Raw genomic sequence first — 21,950 nt, forward strand, 5'->3', positions numbered from 1 at the left:
AATTTTGGCAACGTTAAGGTCATTTTGGTCAGTCATCCCTTCTCCTCATGTCAGAGACAAAACACCTCAAATTCAGCAACAGTGATTGTATTTGTCCCCAACACCAAACTTACCGGAAACCGTCCCCAACTGCAAAATTGGCAAAAAAAAAATGACTCAAGGACACAAACCTAACCTCTGAATTCATACGGATACATTGTGGAGACTGTCTCTTAAATACAAATTATTGTCTATTAAAGTTCGATTTAGAGTAAAATAAGAAAATGTTGCCTCGATTCTATGTTGGTGACCTTTTCAGAAAAAGCTGCAGCTACTTTGTGGAGCAAGAACACATTATTTTTCAAATGAGCTCAACCTTTACAATATGTCTGAATGCACTTTAGGCAGCATCTGCTTGTTAGTTTGCTTAAATAGGAAACACTTTTCTAATCTGTCAGGGTATACTCAATCAGAACAAGCTCATAGGATGTGTTGTCTGACCACGTCAGAAATCACGTGTTTAGAGTTGCACCGAATGGCCACAGTGGAAGATGAAAAGCCGGCTGTTATATAGAAGGGTAAAAGCTATGTCGTTTAAATGTGGGAATATATGGTGCACATTTTCAGTCAGTCTCTGCTGGAAGACATTCATAGTGTCGCTCACAAGAAAAATAGTTGAGTCAAGAATTGAAAAGGAGACAGAGAGAGAGAGAGAAGTTCAAACCCTGGCTCCTGGCTCACCTCTCAAAAGCTGGCCGAGCGCGGCGTGAAGTGGATGTGAATGTCAGATCGGCGGTTTTGAAAAGTTACAGAAATGGTCGGACACAGACGCCTCTAATCCGACGTCGGAAAAAAATGTGAGGAGAGAGGGTTTCCAAAGCTATTCAACCAACCAACAAACACTTCTGACGGAGTATACTGGCAGCTTAAGGCCGTTTGCATCGTCTCTTTCCAAGGCTGCATGCATAGCAGCCAGGAGAGCATAGCAGTGTGAAGTACAGTGGGTCAGTGGCTGGCAAGGGAAGACAGAAAAGAACAGCACCCAACAAACCAGTACCATCTCCACACTTCCTGCTCTGCTGGACTGGGGTCTGATAAAGTCTGGAGCTGCAGAGGGAAAGGAGGAGAGGAATAAACATTGTATGGGTTCCAGAGACTCAGCGAAACCATGAGGGCTATTTCGAGATTTTTTTTCTTTCTGTTTTTTCAAAGTTCTCTCTGGAGCAGCCCCCTCAAAAGCACATTTAAGGACAGCCTCTTCTGTGATTTTTTTGTATTTTAACGATGCAACTGTCAACTGATATTTGGTGCAGCAGAGGCTGTCTCATTTTGCGCTGTAAATCCACTCCAGCACTTTGAAATCTCTCTGCTTCTACCTCACATATTTTCCTGTCAAGTGTCTTCGAAGGTTCTTGTTCTGCAACTTCGCCCTATAATAATCCAATTTCAATCTTTCTCCTCTTCCCCTCTTGTTCCTCCCTCTCTCTTCTCTCTCCCCTTTTTTCTCTCCTCTTTGCAGTTTGACGCGTTGAAGTGCTTCTTAAGGTAAGAGAGACTCTCACTTTGTGTTTTCCTTTTCTTGTTCTTTCTTCCTCTGATTTTCAACCCATAAAACACAGCATGCCATCAGCGCTTGGCACAGTGTGTGTATCACGAAACAATCTGCGTCCTCAAAATTTATTTGGCTCAGGATCCTGCTCACTGAAACACAATAACATTGTGTTAAGATAACAAAGAGACACTCTGTGTAGCTCTCCCACTGCACTCCCCTGGTAAAGCCATGATCAGAAATGCACAGATCTGAATCCGCGGCCAATAGGACACCTCGATGGGGATTATACAGCATGCGTAAAATATTTACATCCTTCCATTAGTCAATAAATAATTTTAATCAATAACTTATATCAGAATGGCTGTGTAGTTAGTCCGAGCAGTACACACAGAGAGTAATAATACACAGTAAATCCTCTTCCACAGTGTTTTGCAACTGAATCTTCCTGTCAGAAGCAGTTAGTCATAACTGAGTCTGTCTGCAAAAAAGAAAAAAAAAGAAAAGAAAAAACTGCCTTATAGTTTTTAAAAGGCAGGGCCACTATTATTGTTTATTTATGGATTACTGGTTTCAGCTGTAGTATATCTCAAACTTATTACTTTCAGGCTGGGATGCTCTGTAATAATATCAGCAGACTCACAATACTTTCAAAAGAAAATTAAATGTGCTACAGTACCATACAACCGGGCCTGACCTTGTGGTGAGGCATACGGGATGTGTGTGTAATATCTGACTGCGGTGTACAGTGTGAGCACGGGCGAACCAGGTGGCATGCATGCAGTGTGTTTTTGTTTATCAGTTGAAATGCCTTTATCTTCAAATGTCTTTTGGTCATATGTGGTGTAATTTTAGAGCACAGTGATTTGAGTTTATCTAACCTCCTATGGAAAAAAAAAGTGTAATGTGTATGTATCAAAATACAGCTGGGCTGTAGATTACTGTTCATTGTCTCCTCATGTGAAAAGGTAGCTTGGTAAAGTGCCAAGCTTGACAAAATAAAAACATTAAAGTATCTTAGTTCACAGTGTATTTTTTAATATAAGACGGAAAGCTGCATATTACCAAAAATTTGAATTTGAAAAGCCCCACACAGCCACGATAAACAGAGCCCCAAAACTGACAAAACGCAGGAAAACGCTGCCAGTCAAGATAAATATATATGAATATTACTTAAAATAAATAAGCTAAAACAAGTATGTTCATTACATAAGTTATGCACATAAGTTTAGTTATGTTATGCACTTGACGTACGTTAATTACGTCACATAGGTTAACTTAAGCTAACGTATACAGAAGTCAGCGCTGACTTTTGGTTTCACACAGGACATGAACAAGTGAAAGTCCTGTGTTTGACCCATCCATCCAACCCAACCATCCACCTTGATCTCCTGTCTACATTGACTTTTTTGCTCTTTATCCTCATTTGCTCCCGTCATAATTAATACTGAGCATAGGTCACAGCAGCCAGGATAAGTGAAAAAACCTTTAACTTGGCTACTGTATGCATCACATTTGAAAATTTCTGACCTTGGTCATTCTCAGACCCAAAGACGCTCATACTAAAAGGCTGAAAGCACCTATAGACTGCACCCAGTATGAGAGCATTGTCTCTCATTTTTGTACAAACATTGCCGTAAGAACAATTTAAATGTTACTATAATACCATAAAATGCTGCACATGTCTAAAAACAATGATATAATTTTGTTACAGAACAACAAAAAAAACAACTTGGCTCAAAGAGGTTGTCAAACTTTCTGCTCTGCATTTGAAAATGAAATAGTGCCACATATCAATATTGAGCAAACGCTGTGATACTGTAATTATTGCTGAATTTTGTCCAAGGCACCCACACCTTCCTCAGAACTGCGGACAGCTAGAGAGGGATGCCAATCCTCCAAAGAAGTCAAGACATAAAAAGCACAATAATTGCAGCTACAAGCTTTTCACCAAACACAGATGCCATGTTAGTGTGCCCTTTAGTGGTTGTTTTCTTTGGTGCCCAAGGTTGTGCGTCAGATTTTAACATTTCTGTGTGTGTGTGTTTGTCTGTGTACACGAGGGCATATGTCTACATCCCAGTGTCTGTCTCCCTCCTTGTGTGTGTCTGGTTCCCAGTGTTTGGAGTATGCTCTGGTGGGACTGTGTGAAGAGCCTCATTAGTGGCTAAGGTTTGGCCGGCCCTCTGCTACTGGAGACTCACCCGAGGGCACAAAGTCATATGTTACTCTACTGCTGGCCCATCTGCCACATTGGAACTCACTTGAGACTCTAATTTTTGTATCATTTTCTGTGCGCCAGCATCTGTGTAAGCAATGGTGAAAGGTAACCAAGCACATTTGCTCAAGTATTGTAATTTAGTACAATTAAGTCATTACGCAGCACCAAAGAAAACAGATACAGATATTATATAATACCTTAACTTGCTTTGTGATCTGTGTGTGACAGTTGATTAAACTACCTTGTGTATAAAGCAGTTAGAATTAGCTCCACCTTAAGCAACTGCAACATTCAACTGCAGCACCAAAAGTGATGACATAATCATAGGAAACTAATATGTCCCATTCTACATTTTCACACATGCACTGCAACCATGAGCTTATCTAGACATTATGCTGTATATGAGAACACAAATGCATGAACCAGTTGGACCTAAAACAGACTTTACCATGCCAGCAACCTAATGCAAGCTCAGTGTAATGTCCAGTTGAGCCCATGTGTGAACAGAGCAGGTCATTGTCTGGAGAACTCACAGCGAGCAAGTGGGCGTGCTGATGACATTTCCATCTGGCACAAAACGTGTGCTGCTGCCACAGCTTACTTTTTGCATCATGTCCTGCCCCCTGCACCCAGGTGCCACCCCTTGCATAGACCAGGAGTATATCCAATAGATGAGAAGGTATCTGTTGTTGTCGTGTGCTGCATGTGTGAAAGGCTAAAACCAGACAGTCAGGACCAGATTCGTGAGTTCATATGAGAAAACGGCTCGTGATAATAATTACTTTTACTTTTTAAGTGGATTTTGTTGCTAATATTCTTTTACTTTCCCGAGCATATTTCAAGGCAAGCATGATCAAGTGACCAAGAACAAATACTACTGCTTGTACAGTGAGCATGTTGCTAACTACGCGCATGTGTGTTTATGTCGTGAAATCGTGTAGCTGTCTGGATGTCGGCTGATAATGTTTTGGGGGGCTAGTTCAATTATTATTTCATTGCTGGCCAGATACGTAGATTAATATAGAGACATGATTGACCCATGTGTCAACTAGTCCAGTGCATGATGTCACTGTATGTGTTCAACAGCTCTAAACAACTGAAGTTGTGTAACGTGTTGTGTTTGTGATAAAAACTCATTTAAAGCCTTGGCTTTAATAGCTCCGCTCAGCAGGAGAAAGGTTAATTATCACATCCTGTTACTGACAGATAGGACACCTCCTCCTGTCAAGCACACACACATACGCTTCAAACCACACAAACGCGGAGACCATCAAACAAAACTGTGCGTGCGTGCATATCTGTCATATAAAGATGTAATCTAGCATCTGTTGTCCTCATTTCCCTCATCACTCGATTGAGGCCTTCACTTCTTTTTCCTTTACTCACTTCCCCCTGCCTCCCTCCTCCTCTCACACTACCCATAATCACAATATGATGGGAGCAATGCCACGAAATTCATTCATGAAGTCGTTCCTTAGGAAGAAACGGACGAGGTCCCCTCGGATCACGTTTCTTCACTTTGAGAGAATGTGTGAATTGGGCAGGTTTATCACGTCTCTTGAAAAAACGAGGCGCAATTCAAAGATGAAATGACAGTTGAGTGGACAGAGGTGTTCAGTGGGTGTGAAGCAGCGAACCACAGAAAATGATTGCTGTTGTGTTCTCTGAAAGATGCCAAACAGTCTAGAGCGAGGAAAATTAAGATGACAACTGAAAAGGAACCACAAAGAAGTAGTGGAATTTCTTTTCTTCTAAAAATGGACAACTCCACTTTAGGTCGTGAACCCTTTTACAGTATTTCTACGCTCTTTCACTCAACTCTTCTTTCCACTTTATCTCGCTCCTCAAAATTCCCATCTTCTTCCTTTACCCCCACTCATCTCAACATTTCTTTTTCCTCTTATCCTCCTATTTTTGTGCACATCCACCCCCTTCTTGTGGCGTCTCCCTCTCTCTTTCTCCCACCTCCTCCCACTCTCCATCCGCATTTCATTGCCAGTCTAGACAGCTTCGGCAGCAGGTGCTGAGGCTGGTAGAGGTGGAAAAAAATAGGGTGAGAAGACGGGAGGCAGGGAGGGAGCAAGGGAGGAAAGGAGCCAAGGGGATAAGGAAGACTGAGTGGGAACAGAGAGAGATTAATAGATCAAGCGTCGAGGCATATGATGAAAGTTTAGAGGAGTATGGAGAGGAAAGGAAAGGAAATGAAAGGAAAGGAGAGGGATGGGTCAGGTTAAGGTAGGATTGGAGCAGAGAGGAAGGAGGGGGGCAGATATGGGGAAAGCAGAGATCTGAGTAAATCAGGTAGGTGTTATGCAGAGGGGAGAGGTGCGGAAGAGGCTATTTTAATGCAGGGTAGAATTCAGGTGCTCGAGGTGGGAAGAGAAGGAAGTGGCAAAGAAAGGAGGAAGGGGAGGCGACAGGAGGTGTGGAACAAAGGAACGAACGAGAGAAGTGAGGAGGGAAGGGGAGGGTGAAGAGGCTGGGGGGAGAAGAAGGAGAAAAAGTCGTAAGAAAAGGTGGCGGGAAGGAGAAAAAGGAGGGGCACATGGATGGATGGATGGATGGATGGAGTATGTGCAGCGGAGAGGACAGGAACAGTGTTGTTGTGCTTTTTACGGGAGGACGTCGCCTGCAAGGAAGTGAGGCAGGTAATAAGGGCATAGCTCATTCCTGTGGAGCAGCCTCTATCTTATTAGTGACTGCCTCTCACTGGATGAACTCATATGCACCTCGTTTTTCACCAACAGTATGACAGCACATGCTTGGGAAGAAACAAACACATGTGCGCGCGCACACACACACACACACACACACACATACATTCATGCGTGTTCATACAGCCGCAGGAGCGATGACAGGAGAAATCTGCTCCTCCTTCCTGATGTGAGGAGAGAATACCATCAGTGCAGAAAAACCAACAGCTCACAACAAAGTGTCAGGTTGGAGAATTGCCCTGGAGACACATGTAAAGTAGTTTTTGAGATGCTCTACATTATGAGAGAGAGTCTAAGTGAAAAGATGTAATCAGTTACTCACTCCTCTACATGTTAATCACTAGAAAAGTACCACATTACTTATTTCTCAAATGCAAAACTAATTGGATTTCTTTCAGAACTCAGCCCAACCGCATCAAAGGTGCTTTTAAACAATTTCAAAGCTTCCACAGCCAAATGCCACAGAATCTGCATTTAACTCATCACCTTTCTGTTCTATTGTTATATAATTAATGCTTCTCATGAAATGGTCTGTGTTGAACAATGAAAAAAATCAGGAGAGACTTTATTCTGAGTGAAGAAATAATATTATTATTACCAATAAAGATGAGAATCGGTAGAGTCTTTATGTTGCTGAAGCTGTGAGTGCTTTATGAAACCAGCCTGATGGAGGCCAGGCATTGGTGGCGAAGGGCAGGCTGAAGATGTGGATGTGATGAAGAGTGGATTCTGATGAACTCTACATGTCAGGAGGTGAACGGGGTGGAGGAGGCTCGCAGTGATGTCGCATTGAAATGACAGCTGACGGCAGCAGGGAGGAGAACAGATTTAAAGTTTGACAGCAACAACCTGATTGGCTGATTGAAATTGCAGCAAAATCTGGTTTAACTCAAGCAATAAACGCACATACTCAGCTGACTAGAGGAAGCTGGAAAAGAGAGAGAGTGGGAATTGTGAATGATCGAGCGTAAAGATGATTGAACTTACGCTGAGCTTCATAAATATGCACAGGCTACTATTATGACTATTTACTTACTAATTTATTGAAGTTATGAAATAACCAAAGCAGAAATGTGTTAAACATTCATTCAGAATTTCATTTATTTAACATCGTTCATGCAGAAGTATGAGTGCTCCAAACAGAAAGACATGACATGACATAATACAACGTAACTAAGCAGAACGTTTTGATTCTGAGGGGAGCAAAACGTGAGCAGTGGACATCAAAAAAAAATCAGCACTGTTGGGATTCTTAGAAACTTGGCAATGTCAAACTTTGTCATGTGAAGGACCTCCAAAAGAGATGCACAATAGACCACAAACCCATGTTTGAGAGGATTTTGTCTGAAAGAATCCCCTCTGAGAGGATACATTATCTGTTAGTGTAATAAAAGTAAAATTCATTTTTTTGTCCTCTTGCTGGGAACCTCCTGCAGCCCTCTCAAGGACCCCTGGTGGTCAGATCTTAGTTTGGAAACCGTTCTTCTAGACAACTCGATAACCTCACCACAAAGTGGATCAAATTTGGGATATCCCAAGAATCAATACATAGATAGTTTACCACAGATCGTTCCAAATCAATGGCATAGTATCAAAGCCTCACTCTATTACTCTACTATCCTAATAAAGCCAGTGTTGGTTGCAACAAAATTTCAGTCATACAACTGCAATTGTCAAAGTAACAAAGCATTATGTTTAGTCAGCGGCAGACTGAGACTGTCTGAGTGGCAGGTGTGGAGCAAATAAAAAGGGCACCAGCTGCATGCAATGCAGCATCAGTGTGCACAAAGTCATGATGCATTCATGGTGAAACAGTTCCTGCATCAGGTTTCCTTTATTTTTTGCACATGGGGTCACCGCAGAAGGCATGTCATGGTATGTTTTTATACCACAGGAGTTTCCAAGATTCCACCGAGTCCACCAGTGTGTTTAGTAACTGTATCCTAATTACTGAATTACAAAAAGAAATCACATTACTGTAACTTGTTACTAATGCATCACTGCTCAGTACTGGTGAATAAGAGAAATTTCAATTGAAGAAAAGGCAAACAAAAAGAACACAGTCTCATGTCTGTGGGAACCAGATGTGAAGCCAGTTATGTGTTGCTATCAGTCTCACTCAGCAAGTCCAAGATCACTTACATTAAGAAGCACCTGTGGAAAAACTCAGCCTGTTCCAAGCATGGGAAAGATCATCTTCTCTTCAGCTAACAACCTTGTACACTTAAAGTGGGTGTCTGAGTGCTGTATAATCAGTCGCTGCAGGGAATTTAGTAATTGCAAGATATTTAACAAAATCCCCCGCTATCTTGCAAGGGTTTGCAATTTGGACCAGTCCCCACACTTCTACTTCATAAACCCTCCCAAATCCTTTTAATTTTAACTAAAACAGTGTCATTGTGTCGGAACAATTCAATCAAAGAAGTCTAGTGAGCATTTAGAAACAATTTCAAACAGCTCTTAAAGCGAAATGAGGAAAAAGAGTCGAACTAATTGTTTTACAGTTTCGCAGAAAAGCCACCAGGAAGTCATTTCTGTCGAAAACTGGTATTTTACAACAAAACCCAACTGTCTCGACGCCACACACATAAAGGCACACATGCACGGCTTAAACATATTTTCAATCCCATCCTGTCCTTTAAAGTGAAAGTTCATTTGTGTTATTGTAATTTACCACATCCACGGTGACATTTTCTGCCGAGAATGAAGACTGACCCCGTCAGACTTCTCACCCGCTGAAGTCCATGCAAACCCAAGGACTAATGGTTTGGAGGAATTTAAGAATCTATTCCAATCATTTTAGCCATTTTAATTAAATTTATGCATATTCTTCCCTGTGAAGAATTTGGGGCAGCTATATCAGCAAGAGGGGGAAGAAAAACTGAAAGAAAGAGAAAATGGGTCACTTTGGCAGAGGGACTGAGAGGCTTCATTAGGAAACCCGTTGCAGTCTTTCTGTGGCCATTCTAATTCTGCTCCAGCATTCCCATTCTGCACTCGTGGGATTCCAGTAGCAGCCTAACATTCATGACCTCGTCAAAGGCAAGAAATAAGCAGGTGTCAGGTCGTGCTGGTTTCACCCACCGTCACCTCTGTGACACTCTGCCACCTTTCCCTATTTATACAGCCTAGATTAACGCTCCGTCTCGTTCGCCTTGGAGGGAAAAAAAATGTCAGGTATTTCATATCCAGAACTTTGCAGGTGCTTAGTGAGGAAAGCTGCATGCATTGTCTTTGCCAGTGAAGGATTAGAATGTTAGCACTGAGACAATTTGATGTTAACTGTGCGAGAGAATTAGATGTACTGTGTAATTTTGCCTTTCAAAGATGGTGACTGAGCAAACGGAAGAGGGCAAAGCTCTGTCGGAGTTTCTCCACTTCGGAAGCGCTCCTTCCCTCTTAGATCTCATTTGCCCTTTCTCATTTGCTATAATTCTCCGTGTCTCCCTCTCTCTTCCTCACCCTGTAACACTGGTTCATTTTTCTTGCTTCCCCTCTGTGTTGTAGACACTTTCTTTCACTTCTTTCGCTCCCTCAGTCCTTCATTCTCTTGGCCTCGAGCACAGCAGCGTCTAATATGTCTTTAAAAGTAGGACACCACTGAGTAATTTGTTGCACCTACCAAATGATAACTCAGAATTGTCACCATATATCCATGACTGCAGGGCCACCCCAAGCTCACAACAGCATCTGCTGCGCTGGAGAACAGCCATTGTGATTTTCTCATCATTGTGGTGTTAAATAGAATTTCAGAATATAGGATTATTTCACAAAGACGTGACACCGTTTCACAGCAGATGTTTGTGCCCTTTGTGTAAGCTGCATTATTACACTGCCATTACACAGAATTTGCTGTGTTGTAGATTGCTTACAACCTCCCGCTGCTGTGACTATTCTTGCTGCCAGTGCGCATGAACAGAAGAGCTTCTATATTTCAGCCTTTTTCTCTGCACTGTTGTGAAGTAGGTCTAGAGGCTTGAAGTGGTTTGGCCTCTCAAGGGGCAGAATGGAGAAGATAATTACTTCTGTGCAGTCATCAATGAGATTTACCAAAAGCCCTCGACACAGAAGGGACATTCCAACAATTTTACACCTGAATATCAGTTTACTAGTTTCAATGTCATCAGGGTTATTGTATCGTGGACTGGGACACTACATTTTTTTTAACACCAGCATGATAAGCTGGGGTTCTAGAGTTTGAAGAACGCAGGCTTTTGTCAGACATGGAGAGTCGAAAACATGCTATCCACTTGTATTATTGGGATTGTCGGATGGAGTTTGACCCATACTAGGGACTAAAAGTCAACATGTCCTCCCACTGCTGCATCAACTTTGTCCGTCCTTATTTCAGACACAGGAAATCCAAAACTAAATCACTGGAGAGCTCTCGCAGTGTTGTTTCAACATCCAATCAGAAGGTCGCTGATTCGATCCTCCAGAAGATACTGAAACACAAATTGGTCCTGATGTTGTTAAGTGCTCTGAGTGGTCAAAGTAGACTAGAAAAACGCTTTAGAAATGTAGTCCATTTACCATTTAAACCAGATTTTTTTTATCTATTTCTGGCCACAACCACCTGTTAACACAGGACATATTATCATGCATCTGACATGTTAGCAAACAATTGCCTTCTGGCACATTGAGCAGACACAGAGACAACATTAGCATTAGTCATGTTTTCAGTCAATGCAAGTCCGGTATTGACTCTCCATTTAGCTCTGTTTTAGTGCAGATTCTCTGCAATGCTCATCAGCTAGTTGCTAACTTTGTCTCTGTGACATTTCATGCAGGGCAGGTTGTGTACAGCGGGTTTATCAGAGCTTTTATTCTTGAGTTGATGAAGTCAAAGCACAACCAAAACAATGAGCAGAAAGACAATAAAATGATTTGTAGAGCTGATGGGGAGCTGCAGTTTCTGATAATTCTGTGGTTTGTCACTACAAGCGACACTTGTTACATTACATTAAGCAAATTTTTTCCATTATTAATATAACAATTCAGTTTAGTGCTGCTGTAAAGTCAGCACTGTGAAATGTGCTAAATTGTCTAATACCCAGTCTAAAAGCCCTGCGTGCCAACAAGGAAATCCAACCCTTCAACCTAACCATAATTTGACCCACTGTAAAGTCAATGTGAAGTCAAAGGATACGCGCAATAGTGAATATTTCTCTCATTGTTCTCATTCGCGTGTGTTATGGATAGACGTCCTAGCTCGACAGTGTCAATAGAGGTATCAGATTTAAAACCAACTCTTTGGTTTACAACCCAACAAATTCAGTTGCATTAATCTGTTCAATCAAAACGCGAAGGCACACTGGAGCATTGTAATCTGACTCGACTCAAAATGCCAGATTTAGCTGTACTTATCCTACTTTAGGTTTTAAGAGGAGCTAATTTTTTATGTAGTTTAGGATTAAAGTGTGACTTGAATTTCTATCCTGTGTGTGCTTCTTCTCTGCCTCCCTGTTATCTTGCTGTCTCATGTACAGGTTGCTGGATGAGTACACAAAGACAATAACTGGCGTTCAATAATCCTCAGGCCACTGTAGGCCTTCGTCTGTCTCGAGAGTTTCAAGATGTGCGGGTCACTTCGGAACGCTCGCTTGACTTATGCAGGCATTTGTGCATCATGTATCACCTCAAAGTGCTTAATCATCCTTGCCGGGGCAGATCATACTCCTATTCCTTTGTGTCAGACGCACACACATACACAAGTTGTAAACAAGTTCAAGTTGTTTATGCAAAACTGTGTCATGCCGCTCTGAGGGTCCCTGTTGCCAACTTGACCTGCAACAACCTCCTCAACATTCTGGGCAAACTTGGATCAGTGCTGCATACACACCTCGAAAGAGTAAACATGTTTACAGCGTTGCTGCTGCAATATACTTTCTCTAGAAAATTACACAACTGATGAGCATAGGATCTTGAAATGTATAACAGTTTACCGCCACTGTAAAAAGAGACGGTGCAGTGTGAGGGCCGTTTTGTCTAGAGACTAATTTTGTAGGTAACCATGTCAGTGTTATGCATGGCCTTACTGTGGCACTACATTTAAAGTAGGGCTTAAGAGATGGCCCTCTGATGCCCACTCTGCTCACCCTGCTTACCCAATTGCCTTGATGTTGAGTCCAGTTGACAGAAACCTAAGAAGAGTGTTTCACACATGCTGAGTGAAGCCAAACCAAAGTAAACCGAGTTCCACTGAGCTGCCCTGGTTAGCGTTAGACATCAAAAAATTATCTGGGCCATTGCTGTGCAGGTCAGTGCAGAAATAGTTTGGTTCATGGAGTGAAAAGGGTATGTGAAAGCACTTTAGTGACCTAAATAATATGCAGCTTTGCCAGTGAATCATTTCTGCCACCAGCAGAAACCTTTAAGGTGATGTCCAGACGGAGCAACAAGAGTTGAATTCCCTTCATATTACTATCAACATTTTGACTTTCACTGAATAGTCACTTCAGCCATCAACATAAAAGGGTTTCAAAGGCTGCTCTGAAGGGTTCCCCTGGGAGTCCTCACAGAGATTCAAGCAACTAAAAGGGTTTGCGGATAGACTTTCACCATGAATGCCACTTCATCACAGAAAAATCAGGGGGGAAACTACTGTAATGCAATGTCCACCAAAAGCAGGATAAACATAACTTCTCCCCAGCTCATTGTGCAAGACCTGTAAACTGAAATTGCCTTCGCCAACATGAGCTTTCCAAATGATCTACTTTCTAAACTCTTTCCACTCCTGCACAAGGCTGCCGAGGCTTTAATTACTTCTGCTGGGCCAGCACAGGTGAAGCACATTCTCGCTAACAAGGTGGTTTCCAACCAGGGAGCACTGAAACACCAACAGGAAAACAACAAGATGGAGAGGAAAACTGGCGCCCACAATAGAGGGTAACCGATGCTTATAATAATCCTCCACCCAACTGATTTCACCAGCCACTGTCAGATCATTACAGAAGAAACATGGTGTAAGTAGAAAGGAATCTAGGGGGGGAATGTGTCATCGACTGAAAATAAAAGTATGAACTAGTTTTCACACATGGTGCACATACATTCGCCACAGTGCACGCACTGTATATGCAGCACTGAAATCTATCTCATGTCTGAATTAGATCATCGGAGCGCAAATTCCTCCAACGACTCCTGATTACATCATCAGAAATGTAGTCATTATGTCCTGAAAACAGTGGGTGGTTAGAGGTCAAGGAATGCAATACAAATGATATATGTCCTAGTTTTCATTTGTAATTAAATCACCCTCAGTCTTTACATCATCAGATCCTGCAGTTAATGTATGCTGCCATCATCGTCTCTGCCCTTATTTAGTAAGTCGGTCAGCGGCACAAACACAGGAGTGGTGTAACAGCACAGACTAGTGGTGACTCTGTGTTATGGCACCTTGCACCACTTGCCACTGATTGAATCTATCTAACCATCTTTATATATGATGTGCTCTCATTTTTGTTATTTTTGCTGTAAAATATCCTGAAACTTGGCACAGCTTTCTGCAAAGTGTGTTCTGCTATAAATGAGCGCTGACAACAAGAATCAGAAAGTGTTAAATCAGCTCAGACTGGATATTTACACAGAAAGGGTTATAAACAGCTGTACTTCAGTGGCTGATTCACAGCACTACGGCAGAAGGCCTCAAAGTTCAAGACGGATTTCATAACAAAAAATAAACATGCAACTGCCTATGAGACCTATCCCGATTTCACTCCATCGGTGATGTGGTATCTATTTTGCAGTGACTCAGTGCGCTCTGCTTCACTCCATAGACGGCAGAGGAATTGTGGACAACAGCATAGGCTCTGTGCAATCGCAAAACATGGAAGAGGATCTGGATGTCTGTGGATGTGGATGTGTGTTACTCTCATTGTGGGGACATAAATCTCTTTACTCATTGTGGGGACTTGTCCTGTCTTACGGGTACAAAACACCATAATCCCCATAATGTAAATCATTAAATTTTAGGTCGAAGGTTAGGGTGATGGTTAGGGTCAGGCAAGCAGTGCTTATGGTTAGGGTTGGGGTAAGTGTCCAGGAAATGAATGTAAGTCTATGTAATGTCCCCAAAAACGATGGAAACACAACTGGATCTGTGTGTGTGTGTGTGTGTGTGTGTGTGTGTGTGTGTGTGTGTGTGTGTGTGTGTGTGTGGTTTCTCTTCGCTTATGTCTCACATGCCTCTATGCCAGTATTCACACATGTGTCCTAATGTAACCCCTTTGATCTGTCAGAGTGTGTTCTTATCATACTGAGGTGCTGTATGCTTTTCAGGCCCTCATCCTCTCACAGCTCGTGCGGCTTGTAAGTAGCTCGCATGGAAGCCTTAAAAGCCTTAAAAGCCCTCAGTATAGGAGTTGAGCCAGGGCTGTCCACTTCACCTGACGCGCCTCTGGAAAAATTATAGCATTCAGTCTGCAAGCTGTGATCAAAATATCATATAAACACGCACACAAAAGCACTTGAATTGCAGAGGCAGGTGCAAAGCAGACACAAACAGGAGGAACTTATTCAGAGTTGGCTTCCAGAGCGTTCTGAAAGGCTCTGTTCCTAATCCCTTTCCTACTTTATCTCTTCTTCTCTCTGCAGGAGAATTCTGGGGAGATTTCTTACTCTTTCAGTCCTCAAGGATGAAGCAGCACAGTGGACCTGCGTACTGAAACAGGTAAGTGCTGAATATCACGATGACCTTCAAACAGACTGATGCACGCACATAAACTTCCTTCCCTCTGTGTCAAAAAGCAGATTTGTTCAGGGCCAGATTTGTGTATGATTTATGATGGTAAAAGGCTGTGCCGTGTCCACTGACGGAGACGTTCAGAGGGAGAAGAAGGAGAAAGAGAGCGGGATGGGATGTCGCTTCCGAGAAAGAGAGCAAAGGAAGCACATTGAGAGACTCATCCTCAGGGACAGAAAGAGCGAGTGAAGACACCGTGGACAGGATGAAAGTTTAACCAAACATCAGCTCCCCGCAGGAGTGGCAAATCTGCTGCCGTCGCAGTGGACAGACTGGGGGAAAGACATGCAAAGAGACAGACCGGCAGACAGGACAAGACAGAGCGGCGATCCCCAGCTGTTTTTAAAACGCTGCCTCTGATACATTATTGAATATGCAGCTCTCCAACGCATCGCTGAGCTTTCCTCTCATGTTAGCGCTCAAGTTCGCATCGCGTCACCATTCTAAATATAAAGCATTCGCTCACCCCTCTTCAGTTTGTTGAAAGATGCAGAGGCTGTGTGTGTGTGTGTGTGTGTGTGTGTGTGTGTGTGTGTGTGTGTGTGTTGCTCTGAGTGGCACTTTCCTTTTCTGAGGCTGGCTGGAGTTTGAGTTGAGTTGGTGCGTGTGTGTGTGTGTGTGAGTGTGAGAGAGACTCATTTTTGAAGCAAGCCTCAGCAAACTTCAAAAAACAAAAATAGAGTTCATCAAACTCTTTGAAAGTGTCGTTAGATGATGCACGGAAGATACTGAGGCAAGCGGAGCGCTTCACTGGGAGTCGCACGTACTGTACACTGAAAGAAGTGAGATGTTATCGAGGGGATTGATTTTGAATCAGACAGCATGTGGAACACTGCAGGTCTATGACTCTCAATGCAGCAATAACTTTGTTTGCACAACTCAGCTATCCCTCCTTTATCCTAGTTCCCATTTTCCCAGCTTAATATGTTGCGTTTGGCTGGATGTTCTGAGGTCAGTGTCCTAAGACTCTGTGCAGGTGGAGTACCAGGTCTGGTCTACAGGTGGCAGCAGAGCAACATACCCAGCAGGCATGTTTCTTTAGCACACTTGATCGGCCCATTTTACCAGCAAATCCCAGCACTGGCCTCCCTTTAGGTCTCTGTCTGTCTCATGGAAGACAAGTTTTCGAGCAAATGATTCTTCCTGTCCAAGAAAGGACTGTGTAAAGAACAATCGATAGGACTTTTTGTCCATACATCAAGTGTGCAGACATCTCAAACTGACGTGAAAAATCTTGTCTTGTTCTATTTCAGCTCCCGCTTTTAAACTTAATGTTCCAGGATGAACCATGAGCAAAGGTAAGAAACTTGTCTTAAACTTGACCTTATTTCAGCGTGTGTGTGTGTGTCTGTGTGTGTGTGTGTGTGTGTGAATGAACACATGCCCGCGAGCGTTTGTATAAAGATGCATGCTTTCCTATCTGTTTGTGAAGATGCATGGACACCTGGGTCCAAGTGCTGCTGGGGGTCCGTGCAGTTGTGTGAATGTTTGAGGGTGCGTGTCTCTGTTTCCTGACAGATGTTGTAACGACATGATTAGCCCTCTGGCTGCCAGCAGCTCTGTGTGAGGTTGCTATAGTGACTGTGGGTTGAGTGTTGGGGAGGCCAGAGTGGAGTATGAGGGTGCTGAGGATGAGGAGAGGGGGTGGAATAGGAAATGAAGTGCCTGGTGCCTCCGGCCTATGTGTGTGTGTGTGTGTCTGTGTGTGTCTGTTTCTGTTTTTGTGCGCATGAGTGGGTGTGTTTGTGTGACGTTTATGTCTGTTTGTTTGTGTATTTGGAAAAGAGCACAGCGCTGAAGAGACACTCATCTGTGTAATTGGGAATTTGATCAAGACAATTCACTCAAACACAGTCGATCATTTATACTCACACACACACACACACACACACATGTTCAGCCTGCGTAGGAGCGACAGAGACGGGGTTCCTGTGATGGCTGGAGCGTGGGCTGAGGGTAACCTGCTCTGCCTCACGGACCAGCACCACGAGTGGGTCGCACTATGTATCACTGATCACTTAAATTGCAGTGTGAGTGGAGCTGTTATGCAAACTGGTACAAGTGAGGGAAATGCCCTCTGCCTTTGTGAGACTGTAAAACGGTGGCGCATCATGCAGCAGCAAGATCAAGGCTCAAGTTCAACTTGTTCTGAGGAAGTGCTTATCAGTCCAAGGGTCAAGACCACTGCAAGGGGCTGTGAAATCAACCTGAGGGCTCTCTACTTTTTGCTTTTCTTTTTTAAAGTATCAAACACTTTTCCATCCTCGGGCCTCTCAAGCATCAAATGAAACAACCTGAGAGGATTATCTTTGGTTGAAACTTATCTTTGGTTGAACTGAGTACATCTCAAACATGACTGACAGATTTTGAGTACCTCAACTCAGGATATCTGCCAGTACAGAGTGCTGATCCACGACCAGTGCTCTCTTTGTGTGGAACCACTGCCAACAGGTTGTGAGTGACTGAATGGAAGTGATATTGAAAAGACAGAATTTTATCTTGACATTGATGAAGACACTGTGTTTAATGTGGATCGGCACATCATGGCCATTTAATAAGGCTGTGATACCGATCGAGCATCTTAGATCCCTGCATCCCCTGTCGTCTACCCTCCAACATGGCCGCCTGTAAACATCAAAGTTTACAACATCCAATAATAAGACACTGGTTTACTCCTTCTGCTGATATAAGCTGTACTTCCTGTGAATGGCATCTATTGGTTTGGGAGGTTATGGGTCAAAACCTGAGACTAAAACTTTTATTTCTTTTCGAGTATTCATTAAGGCATTAATTTTATCTTTTGGACATTTTTGGTCCATTTAAATTCTACACAATCTGATTAAAAGTAAAATGATCAGCCGGCTTTTTTCTTCTTATTTTTTTTGATAAAGTTAACGTAAGTGTTTATAGTCAACATCAATTTATTGTATTGTTTTGCCTTTGCTGTCATATTTATAGTTTTTTCCTCATTAGTCGTGTTTTTGTGTGTGTTAATGTGATATGGGTAGGCTGTATTTCCTTTTCTTCTGCGAATTAAACAGAAGAGAAAAAAAATGAATGTTAAATGTTAATGCAAATATGAAAAACTAGCAGATGGGATTTTTTAAAGAAATGTGTGACAGGGTGTATGAAAATTTGAATGTTTTAATCACTGAGGTGAAAAACATCCCGTCAGAACTCTGAGTTATTTGATGTGTTCCCGGGGGACCACCTTAAGTGAACCAATCGCAGTTTACGTAACAATCACAGCGACCCTGAGGCTCTGCTGCCAGCCTGCTTTGTATAATAGACATGGTGAGAGATATAATGTGCTGTACCATGCGGGGCTGGCTCCACACAGGGATTACACCTAGATGATTCTTCAATAGAAGAATTTAGTCTCAGGTAGTCGAGCTTAATCCGCGCCTGTGGAAGCGGACCACAGTGCCGTGGAGCTGTGGCCAGATATGACAGAGAACAGAGAGCAGCCAGATTAGTTCATACTAGGAAAAAGGGCTGAGCTTGAAGCCGCCTGACAGAGCGTCTCTTGACAGCTCCTCCCAAATCTCTCTACTCTCTCTAATGCAGTCTGAGGGAAACATTGTTCCCCTTTCAGTCTTTTTGACTGTCTCTTTCTTTCTCCCGCTCTGCCCCTGTCTCACTGTGTGAGGTGAGAGCGAGACATAGAGTAAGAGAGTGTGTGTGTGTGCCTTATCGCTTCATTAGCCTGTAGATTTCTGGGTCATTCGTAGCCTTGTTCCCACTGTTTCAGATGCTGTAATTACCCTCACATGAGTCACATCTGATAATTAGGATGGTCTGAGCAGGACTCAGCCACACACACACACACACGCACACACACACACACTGTTCGTGCTTACACATGTGACACACATGCCCACATACACACACATCAGTCATTAGTAGGGAGCTTAACATGCAGTACAGTGCTAATGGGATTATCATTGCTGAGGGTCCCACTCATCAACCTCTTACTCCTCTCTCTATTCATCTTCAAGCACCATTCTTAAACACCAAGGAGAACCAGTCATTTTCCATAGGATCTCTCTTTCTTTCTTTCTTTCTTTCTTTCTTTCTTTCTTTCTTTCTTGCTTTCTTGCTTTCTTTCTTGCTTTCATGTTTTCACATACCTCCCTATGTGCCTCTCTTCTCTTCAGTGTTACAGTGAATATGCTCTATTGGCCTGATCACACCTAAGGACAGGCTCAGTGGCTTCTGTGGTGGCCAAGTGGTTTCAGCTGCTGACATCCCCAGTTCAAGTCCAGTGGGGAACCTCTGTTGCATGTCTCCTCTCCCCTCATTTCCTGTTTCTCTCTACTGTCTGCTTTCAAGTAAACGAATAAAAGTGCCCCAAAAAATATCCTTAAAAAAACAGGCTGTATGATAGTGGTTCTCAACATACCAATCAGGTGACCCCTTAAAATGAGGGAATGTTAACCCTTACATCATGGATTGTGTATGTCCTCCAGTTGTGACCACTTTAACCAAGTGTTTTGTTTTCTTTGTTTGAATATCTTTTTAGAGGAAAGTATGAAAAAACGAACACAGTTTGGTGTAGTAACATTTTTTCTCTTCTGCTGTCTTACTGTAAACTCTTAATCATCTGATGACCCCTTGTGTTAATCTTGTGACCCCTCATATGGTCTTGACCCCCAGGGTTGGGAACCACAGTTCTGTAAAGAGGACTGAATTAAAAGCTGAATTAAAATAAACGTTCTGCATTCTAAATAGTGTGCTGTGAGAGGAAAATTTAGACAACTAAGAGGATGTGCATGCATGTTTGTCATATAATGTCCATTCTAGTAGTTAATTCTAGGGTTAGGGTTAGATGAAAAAAGCATCCTCACACTGTAATGAGGTGTAACAAGGTAGATATGATCAAGGAAAAGATGATACTGAGGAATATAACTGCTCTTTTATCCTTTAACTGCTCATAATCACCCCTCTCCATCTTCAGCCACTTGCAACCCTCTCTCCTATCATCACTTCACCCATTTCATCAGCTCATTTAAAAGTAATATTACCCATAACCATTCAATTTTCATTGTGTTTATTCTGTTGACTGAAATAGTAATGGAGATATTGACGGCGTAGTGCAGAGTGATTCTGTCCAGGCAGGCCATTGTGTTGAGTGGTTCGATGGAGAGGAGTGGATGACTGGAGGGCTATCTATGGTATTACATATAGTGTGGAAGGCGTGGGAAAGAGAGGCCCTCTGAAAGCCAGAAGCTTAAACACCATGCTTCACATACACAGACATAAAGGGACAACTCACACAAACACACACACACACACTCAGATACACATACAGGCAGTGGATTAGGATGGGGATTATGGGAGCACAGCTGTAAAACAGGCAGAGACAGATCAGTATTATACTTCATAAACACACTGGATGTGTATTAGGAATGTACAGTAAGATGGATTTATTCCGAGGTGGATGTTGTGATGACTTGGGTTCATGTGTCATGACTGAACACTATCCAAGCTTAAATACGAAGACAGTTCAATAGGGACGCAAAGAAGCTTTAGCAATCAATTACTGAAGTAGAGTGGCAGGAACTGAAAGGTACTGAGATTTCATGCCTGGGTCATAAAATATTTTACAGTGTTCATGAATTTCAATTTTGTACTGAATGACCTACAGATAGATCTACAATGAGGTGTGGGATTGTGAGCTTTAAATGTTTTGTCTTATATCCAGAGTCTAATATGCCATCGCATGTCAAGGAAAGACAACCTTGACATTTTGCAAGATGAACAGGTCCCAACTTCGTCACCTCCATAGCTCAGGGATGTATATTAATAAAACACCTCGGGCCCCCATTTTAATAAATGTGAGCCGTATGAGTTTGTGAAGAACTTCACTTTTAGACGGCCTTATCTACAAGGACAGCAAGACACCACAGGACATCACAGGAATCAATGGTGTCTCCACCTCAGTTGTTAGCATGTTAGCATGCAAAAATTTGCTAATTATCAAGAAATACAAAGTATAACTGAGGCCGATGGGAATGTCATTACTTTTGTAAGTATTTGGTCATAAACCAAAGTATCAGATAAAGTGAAATTATGACCTGATGGGTTACCATGCACACCAACTTTCATGGAAATCCATCCAACAGCTGTTGAGACATTTCACTCAAATGTGAGCCTCATGGTGGCGCTAGAGGAAAAATGACAGCATCACAAAGTCAGTTGGATTCATACACTGAAGACAGTGAGTCTCCACAACAATTCCAGTCTGGACCTACTGACTGGCATCAGTATACCTAGAAGCTGGGCACTAGCAACACCTGGAACAAAGGTCCATCTATATAATAGTAACAAGAACTTCACTGACATAAGGCAGAGGAATGAATGTGATGGCTGAGCTATGTGCTATGAAAGGAGGCAGATCCCAGAGGTTCTGCAGAGATTGACTCCACAGAAAACAAAACAAGGCAGACCAAAAAAATTGACTTTGACAGACAAGCTAGTTAAGATGAAGTTTATTTGGAGTGAGTCTCAGCATCGGGATGCATAACAATGAAGAGAGATCATTGTGGCCTTATGTCGCACAGGACGTGATGAGGATTGAGTAGTCATTAAGCATATCTGGAATCTAGATGGGACAATGTTTTCTACTTTAGTCCACCAATAGCAGTAAACATATTTTTAGATTTTCTAACCCTAACCGCATATTTTCAGTTTTATGTGCTGACGATTTGAGGTTTCTGTTCACTTTTCTCCACTGAAACTTCTGTC

General features: G+C 42.5%; 1 protein-coding gene across 11 annotated transcripts in view; it reads left to right on the forward strand.

Moving 5' to 3' along the window:
• ptprdb (protein tyrosine phosphatase receptor type Db) overlaps window positions 1-21,950 on the forward strand; it is a 144,855-nt gene that overhangs the window by 22,929 nt on the left and 99,976 nt on the right. For all 11 annotated transcript variants that reach the window (XM_076727847.1, XM_076727851.1, XM_076727852.1 and 8 more), the window contains exons 3-5: window positions 1,499-1,524; window positions 15,056-15,131; window positions 16,457-16,501. The gene's annotated coding sequence lies outside the window, so the exon portion shown is untranslated. The remainder of the gene's footprint in view (window positions 1-1,498; window positions 1,525-15,055; window positions 15,132-16,456; window positions 16,502-21,950) is intronic.

Source organism: Chaetodon auriga, chromosome 4, assembly GCF_051107435.1.
Source record: "Chaetodon auriga isolate fChaAug3 chromosome 4, fChaAug3.hap1, whole genome shotgun sequence".
In the NCBI taxonomy this organism is placed as follows: domain Eukaryota; kingdom Metazoa; phylum Chordata; class Actinopteri; order Chaetodontiformes; family Chaetodontidae; genus Chaetodon; species Chaetodon auriga.